Source organism: Rattus norvegicus, chromosome 3 (genome assembly GCF_021556685.1).
Source record: "Rattus norvegicus strain SHRSP/BbbUtx chromosome 3, alternate assembly SHRSP_T2T, whole genome shotgun sequence".
Lineage (NCBI taxonomy): Eukaryota > Metazoa > Chordata > Mammalia > Rodentia > Muridae > Rattus > Rattus norvegicus.
This window is the reverse complement of record NC_141536.1, coordinates 22,904,800-22,915,312: the sequence shown is the minus strand read 5'-3', so window position 1 is coordinate 22,915,312 and position 10,513 is coordinate 22,904,800. Positions and strand designations below refer to the sequence as shown.

The 10,513-nt window shown below is 36.4% G+C and overlaps 1 pseudogene; it reads left to right on the top strand.

Moving 5' to 3' along the window:
- The first annotated feature begins 8,563 nt into the window (after positions 1-8,563).
- Positions 8,564-10,255, top strand: Sp3-ps1 (Sp3 transcription factor, pseudogene 1; annotated as a pseudogene).
- The last annotated feature ends 258 nt before the right edge of the window (positions 10,256-10,513 follow it).

Sequence of the window (10,513 nt, the reverse complement as noted above, 5' to 3'; positions counted from 1 at the left end):
GGCGGCAATGGGGGGAGGGTTGGGAGGGGAACACCCATAAGGAAGGGGAGGGGGGAGGGTGATGTTTGTCCGGAAACCGGGAAAGGGAATAACACTTGAAATGTATATAAGAAATACTCAAGTTAATAAAAAAAAAAATCAGAAATCCAAAAAAAAAAAACAAAAAACAAAAAGGCATTGTACTTACTTACTTATACATATACACACAGATAAAAATGGTGGATAAAATTGTTGAAAGGCTATATTTATGTGTTTATATATGTATGTAAACATGTATGTCATTATTTCCATATATTTATGAACTAAAACATTACTACCATATAGTTTTCAGGTATGTATTTGTTCACGTACACATATATTTCTATATTACACACACACACACACACACACACACACACACACACACACACACATATATATATATATATATATATATATATATCCTCTTAAGCAAAAAAAAAAGCATTTACCCATACCTACTTTATAGCACTGATATTGCATATGCAGCATGACTTAACCACTGTTCAGTTATTATTCAGAAGCCATAATAACATCAACTCTTAGAAAGAATTTAATCGGGTTCTTGCTTACATTTTCAGAGGCTTAGTTCATTATAATCATAGCAGGAAGCATGATGTGCCAGACACTAGAGCAGTAGCTGAGAACTGCATTATGATCTGAAAGCAGAGAGAGAGAGAGAGAGAGAGAGAGAGAGAGAGAGAGAGAGAGAGAGAGAGAGACTCTCTCTTGGCTTGGCACCCACCACCAAGTGACATACTTTCTCCAACAAGACCACACCTCTTAGTCTTTGTAACCCTTTCAAATAGTGTCACTCCCTGGTGACTAAGCATTCAAATATATAGATCTGTAAAGGCCATTCTTATTTGAGCCACTACAAAGAGGGTGCATGTTTAAAGGGCTGGGAAGAATGACTTGGGCTGGAATTTCTCAACATACTTATGACTATATTGATGATAGTGTAAATATCAAATAGGGGCATCCTCACTGGATTAATATTTAAATGTTACTCATTGCTTTAGGATGACTCTGAAAAATCCAATATAACTATAAATATTACCTAGCAGTTGGATTAAAATATACCATTCAGCAAAACTATTTTTGCAGCTACAACTTATAACTTAGCTTTTATTTTCGTAAAATATATTTTATCTCATCACTTATATAATAAAAAGAAATTTAAAATGTACAAAGATGCATAAATATTTATGACATAATAATAGAATAGAATAGAAAACATTACATTATCATGTGATACATATACTATAACTAAAATGTGAAATCTTGTAGGTTAGTCAGTAAATATTTGTATAAGAACCTTGAAATAATTGAAGGAGGCTTGTAGGCTAACGGTGATTTAAGTTGTGTTTAAATATTAACTTTTTTTCACAGGCCCACATCTGGCCAAGATGTAGAAAATAAGAGTTCACAGAATGATTACCCCTAATGGGAATATATATATAGCAAAACCCTCCTTCCCAAAGCTCAGGGATCATTGAGGTAAAATGCAAGTGCAGATACATGAACGACTACAAGGATACTTCTTGTGAACACAACAGGGAAGTTGCACATAAGAACTTGCAGTAGTCATTACAGCATGTACAAAACTATTCAAGTCCAAGATACAAAAATTCTCAGCGTGGGGTGTGAAGCTGGGCACACAGTCTCACCACTAAGCTTAGAGAAATTTGCAATTATTAGTTCCTAGAAAAAGAATGTTCAGTTTTCTGTAAGACTGCGGTCCCTGAAAAGTCAACCATGCTCCAGTGAAAGAAATGAAATGCCTAAGAGTATTTTAGAAAGCACAAATTCATCATAAGGATTTGGTTTGTTTGAGATTTTAAGGAGATTAAGTGGAGGTAGATATTATCAAAACTCATTGTACAACAGTTAAAACTCTAAAAAAACTAAAAAATGTAATTTTCTATTTTAAAATTACAATATGGATATTTTAAAACACAAAAGAAGTACACGTTTCAACCAGAAAACATTATACTTATCATAGTTTCTTAAGGGTAAAACATTAAGCAGGAAAAAAATGTTCACCACAGTCCCTTACAGCAAAGCAAAAGATTTTCAAATCTCCCATAAGCATATTTATGAGATAACCCTTTTTCACAAAAGAAAATAGTAATAACTAGTAAGTATTCCATGGTTAATATTATAAGTTCTGTCACTTGAACTTGTCAATTTATTATGTACAGTGTTACACTGACAAAGCCTTCAAAGGCACACTTTGTTTAACAGCAAAATAGTTTTTAATTCAAACAACTTTAATAAAAGAAATCTGAAGAAAAATATGTCTCATCCTTGCTCTTGAGTGTTTTGTAAGTTAAAGCCTCTTATGTCATAAATGTAGGTTCTTATGAATTATCTTTGAGATAAATATTAAAATAATGCATAATAGCAATATATCTAAAAGCAATGAAGATATAACTATAACTTCAGATATATTACTGGAGCTATATTTTTATATTAGTCTTAAACTATTTATATATTTTGACATTTTTTCCTAAGCCTAGCTGCATAATTGGCTATAGTAGTTTGTAATCTAAAAGTTAATAAACTCCACATATTTTGTAAAATAAAATATCATCAAAAGTCAATAGAAAAATCTGTCCTATTTCCAGTCTCCATCTGCACTCCAGAGTTAACCCTGTGGCACAACTCTCGGCACCCAAATCCCACCCAGAGAGAGGTGGTCTTCAAGGAATACTGACACACCTAAGATCAAAGGATCAACTGCTCACAGGACTAAAAAGCTCTAGTAAAACACAGCAAGACCAACTAACACCAGAGATAACCAGATTGCAAGAGGTAAGCACAAGAACATGAGAAAGAGAAACCAAGGCTACTTGTCACCATCAGAACCCAGTTTTTCTTTCTTTCTTTCTTTTTTTTTTTATTAACTTGAGTCTTTCTTATTTACATTTCGAGTGTTATTCCCTTTCCCGGTTTCCGGGCAAACATCCCCCTAATCCCTCTCCCTCCCCTTCTTTATGGGTGTTCCCTTCCCCATCCTCCCCCCATTGCCACCCTCCCCCCAACAATCACGTTCACTGGGGGTTCAGTCTTAGCAGGACCAAGGGCTTCCCCTTCCACTGGTGATCTTACTAGGATATTCATTGCTACCTATGATGTCAGAGTCCAGGGTCAGTCCATGTATAGTCTTTAGGTAGTGGCTTAGTTCCTGGAAGCTCTGGTTGCTTGGCATTGTTGTTCATAAGGGGTCTCGAGCTCCTTCAAGCTCTTCCAGCTCTTTCTCTGATTCCTTCAACGGGGGTCCCATTCTCAGTTCAGTGGTTTGCTGCTGGCATTCGCCTCTGTATTTGCTGTATTCTGGCTGTGTCTCTCAGGAGCGATCTACATCTGGCTCCTGTCGGCCTGCACTTCTTTGCTTCATCCATCTTTTCTAATTGGATGGCTGTATATGTATGGGCCACATGTGGGGCAGGCTCTGAATGGGTGTTCCTTCTGTGTCTGTTTTAATCTTTGCCTCTCTATTCCCTGCCAAGGGTATTCTTGTTCCCCTTTCAAAGAAGGAGTGAAGCATTCACATTTCTACTACAGCATATCCTGGATATGCCAAAACACCGGGAAAGCAAGATTCAGATTTAAAGTTAACATCTCATGATGATGACAGAAGACATTAAGGACATAATAACTCCCTTAAAGAAATACAGGAGAACACAATGAAAGAGGTGAAGGAATAGAACAAAACCATACAGGATCCAAAAGTGGAAATATAAACAATAAAGGAATCAACAAAGTCGACAACTCTGGATATGGAAAACCTAGGAAAGAGATCAGGAGACATAGATGTAAGCACAGAAAACATTGACACAACAGTCAAAGAAAATGTAAAATGCAAAAAGCTCCTAACCCAAATATTCAGGATATCTGGGACACAATGAGAAGACTAAACCTATGAATAAACGGTATAGAAAACAGTGATAACTCCAAATTTAAAAGGTCAATAAATACCTTTAAGAAAATTATAGAAGGAAACTTTCACATGAAAGAGATGCCCATGAATATACAAGAAGCCAACAGAATTCCAAATAGAATGAACCAGAAAAGAAATTCCTTTTGTCACATAATAATCAAAACACCAAATGCACAAAAAGGGGAAGAATATTAAAAGTAGTAAAAGAAAAATGTCAAGAAACATAAAGGCAGACCTACCAGACCTACTAGAGTCAAGAAAGACTCTAAAAACCAGAAGATCCTAGACAAATGTCAAACACAAATGCCAGCCCAGGCTACTATACCCAGCTAAACTCTCAATTAACATAGATGGAGAAATCAACATATTCCATGACAAAAAACAAATTTAATCAATATCTTTATACAAATTGAGCCCTAAAAAGGATAATAAATGGAAAACTTCAACAAAAAGAGGGAAACTAAACCCAAGAAAAAGGAAAAAAGAAATCTTCATTCAACACACCAAAAGAAGAGAGCCACACAAACATAATTACACCTCTAACAACAAAAGTTACAGAAAACAACAATCACTATTCCTGTATATCTCCTAACACCAGTGGACTCAACTCCCCAATAAAATATGTAAACTAACAGAATAGAAAAATGAACAGGACTCAACATTTCACTGCTGAAACACACCTCAGGACAGGAAACACACCTCAGTGACAAAGACAGACACTACCTCGAAGTAAAAGGATGGAAAAAAAATCCAATAGTTCCAAGAAACAAGTTGGAGTAGCCATTCTAATATCGAATAAAATCAACTTTCAACCAAGAGTTATGAAAAGGGATAAGGAAGGACACTTTATACTCATCAAAGGAAAAAAATCCACCAATATGAACTCTCAATTCTGAGTATCTATGCTCCAAATTCAAGAGCACCCACATATATAAAAGAAACTTTACTAAAGATCAGAGCATACATTGCACCACACAAAATAATAGTGGGAGACTTCAGCATATCATTCTCATCAATGGACAGATCATAGAAACAGAAACTAAACAGACAAACAGTGATACTAACAGAAGTTATGAACCAAATGGATTTACCAGATATTTATAGAATATTTTATCCTAAAACAAAAGAATATAACTTCTTTTCAGCACCTCATGGTATCTCCTCAAAAATTGACCATATAATCAGTCACAAAACAAGTCTCAACAGATACAAGAAGGGGAAACAAAAATATTCATAGGAGAAAATACAGGGACAAATTTGGAGCAGAGACTAAAGGAAAGGCCATCCAGAGATTGCCCCACCTGGGGATCCAGCCTATATACAGCTACCAAACCCAGAAAAAATTGCTGATGCCAAGAAGTGCATACTGACAGGAGCCTGATATAACTCTCTCCTGAGAGGCTATGTGAGAGCATGACAAATACAGACTTGAACACTCACAACCAAACATTGAACTGAGTACAGGGTTAAAGGTGATGAAGGGGTTTGCAACCCCATAAGAACAACAATACCAACCAGCCAGAGCTCCCAGAAAATAAACCACAATCCAAAAATACACATGGACAGACCCATGACTCCAGCTAAGGATGTAGCAAAGGATGGCCTTGTTGGACACTAATGGGAAGAAAAGCCCTTGGTCATGCCAAGGATGGACCCCCCCCAGGGAGGGGAATGTCATGGAGGTGGGAAGAGATGGAGGGATGGATGGGTGAGCACCCTCATAGAAGAAGGGGGAGGAGGATGAGATAGGGGGCTTATGGACAGGAAACTGGGATAAGGGATAATATTTGAAATACAAATTTAAAAGTCCAATAAAAAAAGATTGAAATAATCCCATATATCCCATCAGATCACCATGAACTAAGGCTAGTCTTCAATAAAATAAAACAAATAAAAGAAGCAGAAAGACAAATACTCATGGAAGTTAGACAATGTTCTACTCAATGATAACTTGATCAAGGAAGAACTAAAAAAAGAACTTACAGACTTTTTAGAATTTAATGAAAATGAAGATACAACATACCCAAACTTATGGGATACAATGAAAGCAGTGCTAAAAGGAAAACTCATAGCTCTTAGTACCTCCATAAAGAAATTGGACAGAGCATACATTAGCAGCTTGACAGCTCATCTGAATGCTCTAGAACAAAAAGAAGCAAATACACCCAAGAAGAGTAGACAGCAGGAAATAATCAAACTCAGGGATGAAATCAATCAAATAAAAACAAAGAGAACTATACAAAGAATCAGCAAAACCAGGATCTTGGTTTGGCTAAGAAACCCTTAGCCAAACTAACCAGAGGGCACAGAGACAGTATCCAAATTAACAAAATCAGAACTGAAAAGGGAGAAATAACAACAGAAACCAAGGTAATTAAAAAAAATCATCAGATCTTACTATAAAAGTGAATAATCAAGAAAACTGGAAAATCTGGATTAAATGGACAATTTTCTAAGCAGATACCAGGTACCAAAGTTAAATCAGGATCAGATAAATCATCTAAATAGTCCCATAACCCTTAAAGAAATAGAAGCAGTAATTAAAACTCTCCCAACCAAAAAGAGCCCAGGACCAGATGGGTTTAGTGCAGGGTCGATCAGACCTTCATAGAAGAACCAATACCAATACTCTTCAAACTATGCCACAAAATAGAAACAGAAGGAACACTATCTATTTCATTGTTTGAGGTCACAATAATGCTTATACCTAAACTACATAAAGACCCAACAAAGAAAGAGAATTTCAGACCAATTTCACTTATGAATATTGATGTAAAAATACTCAATAAAATTCTTGAAAACTGAATCTAAAATCATACAAAATGATGATCCTTCATGATCAAGATGGCTTCTTCCCAGGGATGTAGGGATGGTTCAATATACAGAAATCCAGCAACATAATCCACTATATAAACACACTTAATTTAAAAAAACCACATGATTATTTCATTAGATTCTGAATAAGCATTTGAGAAAATTTAACGCCTGTCTATGATAAAAGTCTTGGAAAGATCATGGATTCAAGGCCCATACCTAAACATAATAAAAAGCAATATACAGCAAACAGTAGCCAAAATCAAACTAAATGGAGAGAAACTAGAACCAATTCTACTAAAATCAGGGCCTAGATAATGCTGTACATTCTCTCCATACCTATTGAATATAGTACTCCAAGTCCTAGCCAGAGCAATGAGATGACAAAAGGAGATAAAAGGGATATAAAATAGAAAGAAATAAGTCAAGACATCACTCTTTACAGATGATATGATAATATACTTAACACCCAAAATTTGAGAAATCCTAAATCTGATTAACAACTTCAACAAGTTGCTGGATATAAAAAATAATTCATTATATCAGTAGCCTTATTCTATTCAAAGCATGAACAGGTAGAGAAAGAAATTAGGGAAATGATACCCTTCACAATAGTCATAATATAAAATACCTTGGTGTGACTCTACCCAGCAAGTGAAAGATCTATATGACAAGAACTTCAAGTCTCAGAAGAAAGAAATCAAAGATCTCAGAAGATAGAAAGATATCCCATGCTCATGGATTGGCAGGATTAAATATTGGAAATATGACCTTCTTGTCTAAAGCAGTCTATAGATTCAATACAATCCCTATCAAAATTCCAACTAAATTCTTCATAGAGTTAGAAAGAGCAATTTGCAAATTCATTTAGAATAACAAAAAACCCAGGATAGCAAAAACTACTCTCAATAATAAAAACTTCTGGGGGAATCACCATCTCTAACTTCCAGCTGTATTACAGAGTAATAGTGATTAAAAACTGCATAATATTGGCACAGAGATAGCCATGAAGATCATTGAAATAGAAATGAAGACCCAGAAATGAACCTACACACTTATGGTCACCTGATCTTTGACAAAGGAGCTAAAACCATCCAGTGGGAAAAAGGCAGCATTTTCAACCAATGATGCTGGTTCAACTGGTTGTCAGCATGTAGAAGAATACAAATTGATCCATCCTTATCTCCTTGCAGAAAGCTGAAGTCCAAATGAATCAAGGACCTTCATATAAAACCAGATACACTAAAACAAATAAATGAGAAAGTAGGGAAGTGCCTTAATCCAACACATGGACACAGGGAAAATTTTTCTGAACAGAACACCAATGGCTTATGCTCTAAGATCAAGAATTGGCAAATGGGACCTCTTAAAATTGCAAAGCTTTTGTAAGGCAAAGGACACTATCAATAGGACAAAATGGCCACCAACAGATTGAGAAAAGATCTTTACCAATCCTACATCCAGTAGTGGTCTAATATCTAATATATACAAAGAACACAAGAAGTTAGATTCCAGCGAACCAAATAACCCTATTAAAAAATGTGGAACAGAGCTAAACAGAAAATTCTCAACTGAGTAAATTAAAATGACTGAGAAACACCTAAAGAAATGTTCAACATCCTTAGTAATCTGGGAAATGCAAGTGAAAACAACCCTGAGATTCCACTTCACACCAATCAGACTGACTAAGATAGAAAACTCAGGTGACAGCAGATGCTGGCAAGGATGTGGAGAAAGAGTAACTCTCCTCCATTGTTGGTGGGATTGCAAGCTGGTACAACCACTATGGATATCAGTCCGGAGATTCCTCAGAAAATTGGAAATAGATGTACCTCTTCATCATAGTTGGCTGTTACAATATATAGTACAGGTATATTAGAGGAACACGCAAATAGCTTGACCACCACTAGTAGGTTAGTCCATTGATCTGCAGGGAAATTATATCCAGTTCCCTGTTTCTGAAGAGACACAGACTCAGAATACTCAGGTTTCTACAGCACAGCCTGTTGTACAACATCTATAACTTCAAGATTCTCAACAGTCAACCAGTCAAGCCCAAATTGCACAAGGTGTTACACCACAGTTAATCCATGGCATGTAAGCCAGTGGTCAAAATATATCACAACAGGCTTTGTAAAACCTCCAGTTGCAGTTGAATCCTGGAACATTTTTAATTCAGGTACAGACAATGACTCTTTCTGGACAGGTAACCTGGCAAAATTTTCAAGTACAGAACTTGCAGAGTTTGCAAATACAGAATACTGCTTTCCAACAAATTACTTTGACGCCTGTTCAGACACTTAGGCTTGGTCAAGTCACAGCAGGTGGAGCCTCGACTTCAACTCCAGTTAGCCTAAGCATTGGTCAGTTTCCAAATCTACAGACAGTTACAGTAAATTCTATAGATTCTCCTGTTATACAGCTATGCCTAGGAGAGAATGCTGACGGTCCTGCAGGTCTGGACATATATCCTCCTTCTGAATTGCAACATTTTTATGCTGTGTCTTGAAATTACAAGCTATAGCTGTTCCCTTATCAGTGGTAGTCTATTTTTTAAAGATATTTTTTTATGTTTAGAAGTGGTTTACTTGCATATATGTGTGTACCATGTGCATGCTTGGTGCTTACAGAGGTCAAAAGAAGGCCTTGGGTCCTGTGGATGTGAAGTGTCAAATGGTTGTGAGCCAACACATGGGTACTGTGAACCAAATCTCAGTCCTCTAGAAGAGCAGTGATCTTAACTACTGAGCCGTGTCTTCAACCTTATCTCACCTCATTCATATTAGGATAAAGGTAGAAGAGCCTGATCCTGAAGGGTAGCAGCTCAGAAGTGATTCTACACTGAATACTCATACCAATGACTCACGAGTACAAGTGGTAGATTAAGAAGGGGACCAACAACATCAAGAAGGAAAAAGACTTGGGAGGGTAGCTTGCACCTGTCCCAACTGTAAAGAAGGTGGTTCGAGAGGTACCAATTTTAGGGAAAAGAAACAACACATTTGTTATATACCAGAATGTGGTAAAATCTATGGGAAAACCTCACATCTGAGAGCACATCTGTGTTGGGATTCTGGGGTGCACCCTTTTATTTGTGATTGGATGTTCGGTGGTAAAAGATTTACACTGAGCAATGAATTAACAGAAGCACAGAACGAATACAGGTGAGGAGAAATTCGTCCAGAATGTTCAAAAGGCTTAATGAGAAGTGACCACCTTGCCAAATATAGTAAAACACATCAGAATAAATAAGTCACTCACTCTAACAGTACAGTGCTAGCATCTGTGAAAGCTGGGAGAGGTGATACCTTGATTACTGCAGGAGGAACAACACTTATCCTCCCAAATATTCAACAGGGATCTGTGTTAGGAATAGGAACTGTCAGTGCTTCTGCCACCAGCAATCAAGACATCCTTACCAACACTGAATTACTTTTAGAGCTTGTTACAGTTTCTGGAAATGAGACAAAGGAGTAAATATTACACAAATACTTATTCATTGTGGTTATTTTTATACAGTAATAAGAAGAATAGTGTTCCTAGGTTCTTAGATACTTTTTATTGATGTGCAAAAATTTTTTGGATGGACAGTAACTTGGTTATACATGACACTGAAATGCCTTACTTTGTATGATATTCCTTAGTAAATTAAATGGTAAAATTTGAAAAGAAAAGAAAATATCATCCTAAGTGAGGCAACCCAGTCAGAAAAGAACACACATGGTATGCACTCAC